Below are 14,357 nucleotides of genomic sequence, written 5' to 3' on the forward strand. Positions count from 1 at the left end.
CAGAAAAAAAGCTTACACATAAATCAATTTTAAATTGCAAAGATTTTCTTTTCCTTTACTCCATGGCTGTCTCCAGATTGGTTTGCTTATTCAGCAGGAACAAAAGCCAAGAGGAATGCAAGCCCCAAAGAAAAATATCAGGAACAAAACACTACAGAAGACTCATGGGGGAAACGTTTACTGTAACAAAGCAAAACCAGGGAAAGGATTCCTGCAAGCAGTCTGGCAACAGCGGAACTGTTTCAAGTCATATATTTAGTCAATTACACAAAATCTGGTATTTAAGTCATTAACATATCTATTAATTTCCATTCATCTGAATTTTTGACCAAAAGGTATGATTTTAAAATATAACATCTTCCAAGGGACAGAGGTATGTTTCCAAAAGAAGGCACAGCACTGTTGAGAACACAATTCTGGAGCCAGATTAGCTCAATTTGAACCTCTTACTAAGGTATTGGGGAAGTTACTCACCTCTCTGTGCTTCAGTGTCCACATCTGTCAAATAAGGATAATAGTACTAAACTTAACAGTGTTGCTGTAAGACACATGTAAAGTGATCAATGCCCTGCACTTAGAGGAGACCCTGAATGTAAGATGGTCGTAGTGATGGCGGACTAAATTCCAATTATGAGTAAGTACCTGAAAAATGACCCTTACTGGCCACTTTCCTGTTGAAGCAGGGACTTCTTTTACTCAACCCACCCCACCTGCCTCCGGAAAACTAATGTGCAGTTGTTGGCAATCAACGCCACAACCATAAGTCACTACTAGAAGAATTCTGCTCATAAATCACTCTATCTAATTAGCTGATGGGACATAGGAAAAAAAAAGAGGGATGAATGTGGCACCTTCCTGCTGGTAGTGATTTGGGATTTAGGGATAAGGGGAGAACTTTCACATTTTCTTTACACATGTCAGTATTTTTGTCTGACTTGTTTACAATATCTTTTTTGTTTGTTTAAAAATGCTAAGCTTCAATAAATGCTATGAAAACATTCGCTTTCAAATTAGAACAATTACAAATCAGGTACAACTCAAAACATTTCTATAAATCCTATCCTATATGTAGTTCTTCCTAAGGATCTGACGGAACAAAATAATTACAGCTGTCAATTATCTCCTCTCACAGTGAATGAAAAATGAAGAAGGGACCTGAAATTGCATTAGGAACACATGCGAAGATTTCAAACACTTCCCCTCAACAAGAGTAAGTCACTCCTCTCTCTACCAGATGGCAAGCGACACTCCAACAAAACCCACATATTTAAAACAAGTGTAGCAATATTTATTGTACATTCCTTTCCAAAGCAGCTGCTCAAAAGAATGTACTTGTGCAGCAGTAAGGAAATCAAAGTGTATGTCCAACTAATGGAATCGTTTACAACGGAGCACTGCACAGACTACACTTGTAGCTGCCAGCTGCTGCCTAAATACTATTTTCCAACATCTTCTGAAGGCTAGTAGTTACTCAAATAGATTTTTTAAAAGAAAACGAATGCAAAATATTGTAATTATTAGATTATTATAATTAGACATTCTGTTCTTTCCTTTGATTCAAGGAACAAGTAGCTGTGACTATAGCAAAGAACATAAAGTGCCCTCCTTTAGTTGCTTATTAGTCCATTCCGAGGTTACACTGCCATTACAGGGTAGAGACCCTGACCTGCGCATTCTTCCAGTTCCAGCTCTCACCTAAAGACTCCAGAGGGAATCCTACAGCTCTCCTCATTAGCTCATTCCACAATATCCTGTGAAACAAAAGAGAAAGGACAACCAAAAGATCTTTTCACCTTCTCAAAAGCCCCAAAGCCACATTTTTCTGGTTGGGAGAATATTTAACCAAAGTTCCAAAGTAATTTATAATTATTACTAGGATCCCTTTCCCCCTTTCTAAAATAGATTAGTAAAGATTTATTTTACAAAAATAAAGACGGGTAAAGGCGAAATCAAATTTGCTTGCAAGGTCTATTCCTCAGCTCACTCTGTAATAGGGTCTCAAAAAAAAAAAAGTTTAACTTCTGATTATCTACTTGAAAATAATTACTTCACGTTGAAAGCAATATATTTTTTAAACCCTGTCCCTTTATATGCTTCCCTCTCCTACCAAGCTAATGACATCTCAATATAATGCTAATCAGTACTTTCATGATCTTTTGACTGTATAAAAAAATAGCATAATGCTATACACAATAGCCAAGACATGGAAACAACCGAAATGCCCATCGGTAGATGACTGGATTAAGAAACTGTGGTACATTTATACAATGGAGTATTACACAGCCAAAAAGAAGAAAGAAATCTTACCATTTGCAACAACATGGATGGACCTAGAGAACATTATGTTAAGTGAAATAAGTCAGACAGAGAAAGACAAATACCATATGATCTCACTTATATGTGGAATCTAAAGAAAAGAATAAGTGAATGAACTAATCAGAAACAGTTTTGGAGACAAAGAGGAAAAACTGAGGGTTGCTAGATGGGCGGGGGGGATAAGGGGGCAGGTGAGGGGATTAGAAAACAGTCGGTAACCACAAGATGGCCACGGGGTTTTGAAAATTAATTTGGGGAACGTAATCAATAGCGTTGTAAAGACTTTGTAGTGTATCCGATGGACACTTGTCTCATTAGGGAGACCACCTCAGGGATGATGTAGATGCCTGATCACTGCACTGTACACCTGAAGCTGAACAATAATGAATGTCAACTATAATTTTATATACACATATATGTATATATATATGTATGTATATACTTACAAGAAGCGGAGAACAGCATTAGGAATAGAGACAGTGGAAATGTAATGGCTCTCTGAGCGATGTCAGAGGGATAGTGAATGGGGGGAGGGGGTTCACACAGTGTGAAGGATATAAATGATAAATGTCTAAGTATTACTTTGTCTTGTGCACCTGAAACTAATAAAATCTAAAATAAAAATAGCATAATGCAAATACAAAAATACAGGTTTGCAACTTTATCTTTCTCAAAAAATTAGAGCAATGTTGATTTGCATTTAAAGCCTGACAAACTAATTTCTGACCCAAAGAGATAGGCTGTATCACACACTATTCTGTGATGACCTTGTAAAGCTCATTTTACAGGGTTCCCAGCTTGTGTACCAGGTGTTTCCAAGCTGACATTTTCATCGTGGCCCTACACATTTAGCATCTCTATAGCACTTTTAGAAGTTATCTGATTTCAAAAAATCAAAGACTCTATACCTGGGAAATGATCTAATCCAACTGACCAACATATGTTTAAATCCTGTTTTGATGCTTATAACCATTTCAGAATTACTAAAATAGGTACTATCATTTCCACTTAATAGAATCAAAAACTGAGGGTGAACTGGGTAAAATGATAAGATTAGATGATAAGGAAGAATCTGATATATTTTAACTACGTAAAGAATAAATTCCGCGCCCCCCCCCAAAAAAAAAAACTTAAGCATGATATTGATACTTTGAAGGGGAAAAACAAAACAGCTTCAAATATACTGGTAAACTGGTGTTTTTATATAATATCCCTTTATTTATTAAATACTGTATGTACTTTTTAAAAAGTTACTATGTCAAGCCAAATTTTTCATCAACTGTTTTCCGAAACATTAAGACACTGCACCACAGTACTCCCCGCCACCCTAACATCCAAAAACGATGTAAAACCCTGGGTGAGAAGGCAGCCGAGGTCCACTCCCAGGCACACAGGGTGTTATGGCACCCACAGCACTGCACCAGCTGGGACTAACTAAGACCCACAGGCAATCAGTGCATCTTAATAAAGCACGAATACCTTTCTCAGAGAAAAACTCTCACGAAGCCTCTAAATCAGAGCAAGAGACCTCCTCTGGCCATCCTCCTGGTTACTATTTTTAGGCAGTTCAACACTGGGCAAAGGCTGGCCACTGGCAGCAAGATGTGACTGCTGGCAGCGTGACGGACTCCAGCTGCTCCGCTGACAGCCACTTTCCTCGTGGCCAAGGCTAAGAGAATATGGAGGGGAGGAGAGAGCGACTCCCACAGAGTGAAACACACTACGTGTGCCAGACGCCATGCCAACATCATCTCATCCAAACCCTGAGCCACCCTACCAGGGAGGTACAGTCCTCATTCCACCAATGGGCAAATAAATAGAAGGCTCCAAGAACTCAGTAATCTGTTCCAAAGCCTAAGCCTATGTCCTTATGGAAACTGAGAAAAACGCATGATCTGCAGGGGACAATAATGGATAAGCTAGCCCCCTGTACTTCCACTTGTTACAATAGGAAGTTAGGTGGAACAACAGGTTGCATAATGCCACATATAACAGTCCAGCTACAAAGACTGTGGCTTATCCTATAGCAAAGCTGTAGATTTACCTCTTTTGTAACCTTCATCACAGCACATTTTCATAAACACTTAATTTCCTTATGTGAAGGATTACCTATTTCCAAACCCAAACTGCCTTCATTTTGAGTCAGACTGACATTGGGTCAACTATAAAAGAGGACTGTAAAACCTGCTACGCTGAGGACAAACCATGGCTGTTACGGGGCTGTGTAGTCTCTCCCACAAAGACATGTGGAAGTCCTAATGCCCAGTACCTAAGAAGCTGACCTTATTTGGAAACAACGGTTGTTGCAAACATAGTATATTAAGGTGGAGTCATACCGGCGTAGGCTGGGCCATAATCCGATATGATGGCATCCTTATAAGAAAAGGAAATTTGGGACACAGACACAGAGGGAAGCACGCCATGTGACACCAGAGGCAGATAATGAGGTGACGCAGCTGCAAGCCCAGGAACGCCAAGGACTGACCGCCGCCACCAGAAGCTAGAAAAGGACAAGGAAGGATTCTACCCAGAGTCTCAGAGGGTCGTGGCCCTTCTGACAACTTGATTTCAGACTTGTGGTCTCCAGAACTAAGAGAGAACAGACTTCTGTTGTCTTGAGCCACCTAGTTTGTGATAGTTGGCAGCAATCTCAGGAGTAACCTCACATAATGGGCTCACGTACACTCCAAGGCACTGCCCAACTGAGGCCTCCCTGACAGAGAAAGCCGGAAGGAAGTCTGAGGTCCTTCTTAACCGCAAACTACACAAAACGGATCCCATCATACCTGGTTTTACAATGGACTCAAGAGATCACTACAGCACAGAGAGCAGGGTACTGAGCCATAGAAACCGGGTGGGAGCCAGGTCTTCCACCCAACAGGCAGAAACAGGAGGAAACCATCCTATGGAGAGAGAGGTCATCCTAAAGAACACTATTAAGGGCAAAATTACTGAAAACAGACCACAAATATGTATTCCAGTCAAATAAGTAATTTCACATGCTCAACAACGAATCAGCCTAACTCTAGTATAATCTTTTGAAAATATATCAGCTCTGGGATCAACCTACAGCAACCTCAAAAATTAGTTATTATGAAACTTTGAAAAGAACAAATGGGCCAAAAAAAACCCAAATGTATTAAAAGTGGATTACTTCATTAAATAGTCTTACTTATGTGACAGGCAGTCATCAGGCAGTTATGAAAAGAGTACAACCTGAATTCTAACCAAAAAGGAACTTTTGTATACACATATTAAAGTTGAAAAAAAAAAAAGAATACAAAATATCCTGACCAAGGAGAATCACGAAAGAAAAACAAAGGTAAATACAAACATCTGAGAGGTTAAAAAAATGGGAGGAGATTGGATCAAACAGAAATCTACTTTGACTGTAATTCTGGCTGTAAATAGAACTGAGACAAAGCACTTAAAGACAGTTACTAAAGTGTCAAGTGAACTCTTCCTTTTTTCTTTAAATCTTCATTTTCTGACTGGTTTTGGTTCTGAGTTTACAGGAGTCCAGTTGCCCCAAGTACAGGCTTCTAGTCAGAGAAGGCCCATCTAAAGTTGACAGCTGGACTACAAGTTGACAGATGCCTTCTTATTTATAAAAAGCAAATAAATGATTATTAACATAGTAATTCCCACTGGATACCTGGACTTTAGCCACAATACACAGAAAATAAACCTCCATATAAGGTAATGTTTCAAAGGCAAGAGATGGAAACCACCACCTGAGCCAACCAGACCCTGGGGAACTGTCACAAGAAAACCTCCTGAATTGGTTGCAGCTGTTTTCAAGGTAGCATTAGAATGAAATACTTCCCAGGGTGTGTGTACTCGTATTTGCATCAATAGAGTCCTGTGTCTCCCTCTCAAAACTCTGGCGTTGAATTTCTACCCTTCATTGAAGCCCAAATCAGGTTCCATGTTCAGACATCCCCTTATATCCATCTTCTATTGTACTCACCAGCAATCATTCAGTTGTACCTGGCTTAGTTACCTTGTGTCAACACCGTGCAATGCTTTAATGCCATGTTTGTTCACTCATTCAGATAGTACATCCTACTATTAGGTTGGTGCAAAAGTAATTGCGGTTTAAAAGGTTACAAATTGCAAAAACCGCAATTACTTTTGCATCAACCTAACATATACAAATTTCTTTGCAAGAAATAAAGATGAATCAAACATAGAGCCTACTCTTAAAGGAGTTTAGTAAGGGACAGAACATATTATAAATAAGATAAAAAATAAATAAGCAAAACATACTAAGTGCCAAAAGCACTTTCCCTAGGAAAGTCCAAAGTCAAGAGTGATTATTTGGATGGAAAGATCAGGACCCGCTTTCATGGAAGAGGTAACAGTTAAAAGATGTCATCAAGAGTGGTTAGCATGTGAACACAGTGCAATTGCAAAGGACTTGTCTAGACCAGGGTCTTTCAACGTGAGCCCTGTTTTAGACTGAGTAATTCTTTGTCTAGAGGACTGTCCTGTGTATTGCAGGATATTTACAGCACCCCTCTCCCCACTAGATGCCAGTAGCACCCTCCAGCTGTGACAACCAAAACTGTCTGCTAGTCATCAACAAATATTGGGTATGTGGGAGCAAAATCGCTCCCGGTTGAGAGCCAGGTGAAGGAAAAAGCAAGTGCAAAAGCATGGAGACAAAACAGTACAGGACATGAGAATGGTTTGGTTGAAATACAGTGTTATAAGGCTTCATTATCAAAGTCCAACTAAAAAGTAATAAAGTAATGAAATTTGGAGTTAGAAAAGTCTTCTGGAACCACATAAGACTTCCTACTTTTAACTTTGGGGTGTATTTTGTAAACAGAGTTACCAACGAAGGTCTTTGATCTGGTAGTAGTAGGTTCCAGGACTAAAATCTGTCTTTAATATTAGGAAGCAGATGTAAAATGGCTGGTTAATGTCCTTCTTTGTTAAGGGGATTTTAAAGGGTTGTTGCATAATTAAACCACTTATACTCAATATTTTATTCATCAACTAAAGGGTGGTAAACTCTTTTTCCATCGAAAGTTTATATATGCATGATAGTATTTCGTAATTTTTTTCCTTAAAAAAAGCTCAAATAAACAGTTTTAGATGGGGGGGTTAGAAAACACGTTTTGACTTTTAGACAGACTGTATTTCAAAACACTTGGCTGCCTAATTTTATTCTTGAATATGGATAATCCACTTTTTATACAAGCGCTTATCAATATGTAAATAAATTACAAAGTGACTATAGTTTCCTCCCGGTTTCACTTACAATGAGAACATTTATCACATACATATTTATAAGGGCTTTAACAGTGCTACATCTTTATAAGAATTTACTTTGAACAGCTAAGGAAGACACTTTCAGGTGTACAGAAAAAGGACTGGATAACGTAAAAGAGGAAACTTTGGCCACCTAAAACTTTTCAATGCTGGGTACAATTTTCAGTATCATGAGCGAGGTAGAAAAGCTGTTCATTAATATCTCACATTTGTGTATGAAGCGCTATTCTCACACTGTACATTAACTCTTAATTTTCAAAAAACCCTGTAAGGTAGTAATATCCTCCTCCACAAAACTCTTCCCGATCTTTCTACTCAAATAAGCACGATTTTACCTATGAGAAAACTCAGGACGAGAAGGTAAATAACTTGTTCACCTTAACACAGCCCGAGGCAAAGTGAGACCAGCATGGCCCCGGCTCTCCTGGCTCTCCTCTCCTGGCTCTCCTCACCGTGGGTCACCTACAGGTGAGAGAACTTGAAAAACTGCTCTTTTAATTTAAAATCCCACCCATCCTTTATCGGGGTAATTTCAGATTTAATACCACCGGGGTTCTGTTTCAAATCTGACACTACGGGGATTACTGCGGCGACTAACACTACGGCTAACTTTCTACCTGACCAAAGTCACACTGTGGTGTGCAAGTGACAAATTTTAAAATAATATTTTTAAGTAACACAATGGAGACTGATACCCAGGACTGATAAGAGGTATGCCTTGTTCTAAATGGGTTGGCCATGCGGACATAATTAGTATTGCATTTGTTTTTAAATTGGCAACAGTCCTGGGCGAGAATGATGAAAAGATTTTAAGTTATGAGTAGGGCTAGAAAGAAATGAAAATATCTGAAGTGTGTGTTTGTTGATTTTTTTAAATTATGGTAAAATATATATAAGAAAATTTACCATCGTAGCCATTTCTAAGTGTACAGGTCAGCAGCATGAAGTACATTCACACTGTTGTGCAGCCATCACCACCTTCCATCCACAGGACTCTCCATCATCTCAAACTGACGCTCTACCCAACTTCCCTTTCTTCCCTTCCCCCAGCCCCAGGGAACCACCATTCTAGTGTCTGTCCTTATGAATCTGACTACTCTAGGTAGCTCATAAAACTGGAATCATACAGTATTTGTCCTTTATTTCCTGGCTTATCTCACTTAGCATGTCCTCAAGGCTCATCACGTTGTAGTGTGTGTCAGAATTTCCTTCCTTCGTAAGGCTGAATAACATTCTATTATATGTATATGCTTCATTTGTTTCTCCATTCATTCATCCATAGACACGAGGGTGACTTCCACCTTTTGGCTATAAGAATAACCCTGCTATGAACACAGGTGTACAAACATCCCTTCAAGTCCATGGTATCAGTTCTCTTGGGTATATACCCAAGAAGTAGAATTGCTGGATCATATGTAATTCTGCACTTAATTTTTTGAGGAACCACCATATTGTTTTCCATAATGGCTGCACTTTTTTTACGTTCCCAACAACCTTCCATTAAAAGTTTTAGTGTACAGCTTTTATTCTAATTGTAACTTTCAGTTTTATCTCTCAACTACAACTGTCTGAGATGTTAATTACTTATTAGCCATACAGGTCACAGATTTTGGTTTATAAGAAAAAATCAAGGATCTTCATGGAGACTCCTGGTCTCAACTAATGATAACATTACATAGAGGAATTTTAATTATTAAATAGCCTCTAATAAATATATATTCCTTATTTTAATGTTTTAGTAACCTAATTTTTAAAAGCCAATTAAGAATACCAGAAAATGTAACCAAAATAATATCTGGAATTAAAAGAACAAGTATCTTTCAAATATATGGTGATGGAAGGAGAACTGACTCTGGGTGGTGAGCACACAATGTGATTTATAGATGATGTAATACAGAATTGTACACCTGAAATCTATGTAATTTCACTAAGAATTGTCACCGCAATAAATTAAAAAAAAAAAAAGAACAAGTATCTTAAAACAGTTGACTGTTAACTGTCAATACTAGAGTAGTAGGTCTCTATTTCTTAAATGTTATGAATTTCTGTAAGAACGTCTAAAACATTCTGACGTTTTGATGAAAACGTTTTAGTTTCAGTTTAACATTAAATCATATTTACATGCTTTAACACCTTCATAAGGAATTTTTAATTAACTTAAATAAATCCCCAGTGGTTATTAACACACAAACCAAATAGAATTCCGTAAGTTTTAGTAGTACAAAGTTTTAGCATAAATTACCAAATTGAGGTATGCACTTGGCACATTTTTAGGTTATATATATTTGCTGGCCTGTACAATTAACAGACGAAAACCAAGGAGTAACTTTTGGAGGTAAGTTATTGGTGAACAGTGCACAAGTTCCCATGTACAGGACATGGTTTTGGTAAAGTTACATCAGCTGTGGTCACATATCCCAAACTGTCCTAAACCAGATGAACTATTTTTTAAGACTTGAAACATTGACAAGTCATAAGGGCCATAATATTTTTTATTTAGTCTATGAAGGCCATTTTTACCTCAGTGAAATTTTACTATTATTTCATTATATTTTAATTTAGTATGGATCACACTTAACTGATTAACTTACACTTTTAAAAGCTAATTTAAATATTTGTTTTACCTCACCAATTAAAATCGGGGCTGGCCTGTTTTTGTATGACCCTCAGGCTAAGAATGGTTTTTATATTTTTAAAGGGTACAGTGAGACAGAGGCCTGACACGGCTTGCAAACCATAAAATATTGAATTAAAATGTAAGTCAAAGTTTAAAAAAGAAATTCTCTTTTACACTTTAATCAATAACAATTTACACATACACATACACACACACACATACACACACACGCGCACCCTCCCTTAATCTGAAGTGTACCTGGTCTAACCACCGAATTATTTCCTTCTGAGTCTCTGTTCACCAAAATGCAAGCTTCCTCTTCTTGGTACTGCCTGGGCAGTGCCTGGGCAGAACTAACTTTCCCAGCCTCTCTTGATCTGGGTATGGTGTATGGTGACAGGGCTACTTCTCCACAATGGAATGGCAGCACAAGGAATGCGTGTCACTTCAAGCTAGGGCTTCTAAGAAGCAAGTTTATGCTTTCTCCATACTCTCTTTCCTTTCTCTGGCTGAATGCTGAGGGTGTTCAGTCCCTTCAGGACGTCAAAGACACCATCAGCCAGAGCACCCACAGCAGACAATAGATTTCTGCTGTGTTAAACCACAGACTTTTTGTTTTTACAGTTGAGGGAACAAGCTGTAATAGTCACTAACATACATGCTGTATATTTGCTGCCTTTCACATTTAACTAACTTCTACTTAATTTGGAAGTTCTCCCAAGCATCCTTAAAAAAGAAAGAAAAAAAAAACACCCTATGAAAACAGACTGTTTATATTGCTGTAAGCTGTCTGTTTATTCTACCCATCAGTCTTTTCCTTGACAACTGGCTACTGTTGCTCTTTTTCTATTTACTATATGCTCAGATGAATTTTAATTTAAAGCCTCACTATACCTTTGGTTCATTTCAAATGAACCAAAATTTAAACCATTCCTGCTCCACACATGTAGTTCAAATGCTGATGTGACATTGAGACATTATCACATTCCATCCAATGGCTGTTATAGACACAGAAAATTTAAAAGTGGATTGAAATAGCCCCTCTTCACTTTTTTATTGTACATAAGGGCCAACAAAGCATAAGAAGAGTAATAAATTTCACTTAACCTTAAAATACTGTAGTAACTCCAAACTAGAACTTCCCCAAACAATAGAACCTTGACATTTTCAAGAGCTGCATCTTGACATCATCACAGATTAAAAACTATGTCAGCTATGCCACAATGCATGCTTCTCTAACAGATTCCTTCACACACGACTGGCAAACTGAGAATGACAACAGTGTAATGGGAAAGGATTGCTGATTCATGAGTGAGTCTTCTCAGCATGTTAATGTTTGAAGTTATCAAGGGCAAGATTTTTCACAAATGAAAGACTTAAGGGGGCGGGGTGGGGGAAGACTTTAAGAAAAACAGAATCTTACCAAAGTACCTTCCCTTTAGTACAAGTGGTGACAGCTGGTTTAGTGGCTTCAACATCCATTGTTTTTCACTACCTAGTGACGCAATGGGCATGCGTATGGATACACAGTGGATCACAGCTATAATCTTGGTAAAAGTGGTCTACAGTAAAAGCTAATACCTACAAGAGTCTACATATCAAAGAAGGTAAAACATGTCCCAGGATAAAAAAGGCCTAGAATCACCTAGGTATGATAATTAAGGAATTATCTGATTCCTCAAGCCTGAGTACAAATGTCACCCATAGTACTGAGCTAGGCAGTATTTTCATTTGGATTGTCATTGTTTTTGTTAGTGCTCTGGTTACAAAGTTACGTTAGTTTTAAGTAGTCTCACCTTAATCCCGTTTTCCACAGTCCTGTTATTTTTAGTCATTCTGCATGATTTTGCAGAATGAGAGGTTTTTCAGGAATGCATATATCACATTACGGTAGATATGAGCATACCACAAATTGAGATGGTGAACTACAAATTTCAAGCAAATTGGCTAAATGACACACTCCAACCTCGTAGAGCCACATTCAAAATCTTGAAACACGCCTGACAAATGCCATCTTATTTAATCCTAGACTTCTACATCTCAAAAACTACCTAAAAATTATGTTGTACCTATCAAACCGTAGAAACCTCAAATACAGTCTACAAATGCTACCAATACATTCTAATTCTGTTTTTCCAAATTTACAATGTTACTGCTTTTAACTTCAGCTTTGTGTTGACAACTTTTGTTTAATCTGCAAATGGAGTAATAGATCCTTTATGTGTCTTCTCTTTCCTTCCAATCCAAAGGAAAGCACACCATCACCCACTAGGTCTAAGCAAAACCATTTGAGATTGCTTCAATTTTGAATACATTAATTCTTTATTGTAAGGAATAATCTTATCCTTCAAAGTCAGTGTTGAAGGCAAAATGGCAGCTTCCTAAACATACAGGCCTATTTACAACTACTCTTTCAACTCAAAAGCTGTATTACTTCTGACCAAGCAAAATGACAGATTTGGAGTTTTCCTCATTTTGATCCAGAATCACAGAGGATCCAACCTGCTCTACACAGCGCTTGCCCATCCACGCCGTGTTCCGTCTGCCAGCCATTGCCTGCCCTAGGATTTCTGGCCCCCAAGCTTCCCAGGAACTTGAGTTTTCTCACCACTGCCACAGTACACTCCTAGATGGAGAGCAAAAGGACGTTATTTTGATGTGTGCAGATTTTCGGAGTCCTTGCTAATCCACTGCACTAACATCTTACCTGTATGAAGTAGTAGAGTAAAACATTACGTATATGACCCCTTCCATCCCCTCCCCTAGATATTCAACCCCATGAATCTATCAGGCAAAATGTAGATAAGTTATTTTTCTTCTCTGCTCCCTTCCTTCCTGTCACTTCTCCCCTTTCATTCACCAGTTTCTTTTTAGGAATCCTGTCCTTGGCACCGATTTCAACAAATAAAACATTCTGAAAATCTAAGACATGAAATCCATTCTGGATTGAATATCAATTTCTCTGACACAATAAAATACCTCTAAATCTGGCACTTTGGGAACACCAACAGTGATAATTGGTATTAATAATGACCTTGAAGTACTTCAAGCTTCAAAGAAGCTTCTGAAGGAATATTTAGTTACATGCCATAGTTTTAATGTTAAATGTTTTCACAGTATTCCAAATCTTAAGTATAGTATATGGCAACCCATATTCCATAGTATATGATAGCTACTATTTTTGATTAATAAACACTTTTGCCAACCCATTACAGCTAAGACTAAGATCAGATCAAAAATTGTTTAAATACTGTGTTCCATTAAAATCATTGGCAGAGCTTCCTTTATACATTCCACCCCTCTGTAGCTGATATGCCTAGTGCTTAAGTTTCTACAGATCCTAAGGCCCACCCCAAACGTAATGGATCATAACCTCTTATGAAGGAACCTAGTACCTGACTCCCCAGGTGATTCCGATCACAGCCAAGGTTTGGAAACAAATACTTCATAACCCTAAGGAAAGAGCTGCTGCTGCTCTCAGTGTCTCCAACATGTCAGCAGAGAACCAACATATGGATGCAGCACTTAGGTGGGACCTGTGGGAATAAACAGTGGTAAAGAGGTCCTGTCAACCCTCCATATTCCTTTGTGTAATGTGGAAATCACAGTATTGGAAGGTGCATCTACTCTGAGTAAGAGATTGGGGTAAAGTACTTAAAATAATTTCCTGAGGATACAGACCTAGTGGTCCTACTTAGCTGTTTGAATCACATTAGTGGTTATAATCAACTAAGAGTCCTAAGCCTTCCTTATTCTCTGCAGAGTTTAATGCATTAGACTAGAAATCAGAAGTCTCGAAGAACTCATTCATCAAGAGGCCCCGATGGTTCAAGAATATCATTCCTCCACCTTCAATAAGCCAGAACAGCAAAATCCCAAAGTAAAGCAAAAGAACTAGTGAGAAGAACTTCCTGATCATTACAAGAGAAGTCTGACGTAGAAAAACTGCACATATTTTGTCATCAGTAAGATCTGCTTCAAAACCTTCCTTCACCAGTTACTAGTGACTAATCAGATTACTTAGCCTCTCTAAACCCATTTCTTCATCTGTAAAACGGGCACGAAAAACATGAAAATGTAAATGACACAATATTTATAAAAATAGAATTTTCAATATAGTTTCCTTTCCTCCTTAGTGATTTCT

At 38.1% G+C, this 14,357-nt stretch overlaps 1 protein-coding gene across 1 annotated transcript in view; it reads right to left on the reverse strand.

The window, feature by feature from the left end:
- The window catches only part of XKR6 (XK related 6), a gene marked incomplete at its 5' end in the record, with an annotated part of 252,241 nt that overhangs the window by 228,475 nt on the left and 9,409 nt on the right, over window positions 1-14,357 (reverse strand). The gene's annotated exons all lie outside the window — the stretch shown is intronic.

This window comes from Rhinolophus hipposideros (assembly GCF_964194185.1).
Source record: "Rhinolophus hipposideros genome assembly, chromosome: 16".
Lineage (NCBI taxonomy): Eukaryota > Metazoa > Chordata > Mammalia > Chiroptera > Rhinolophidae > Rhinolophus > Rhinolophus hipposideros.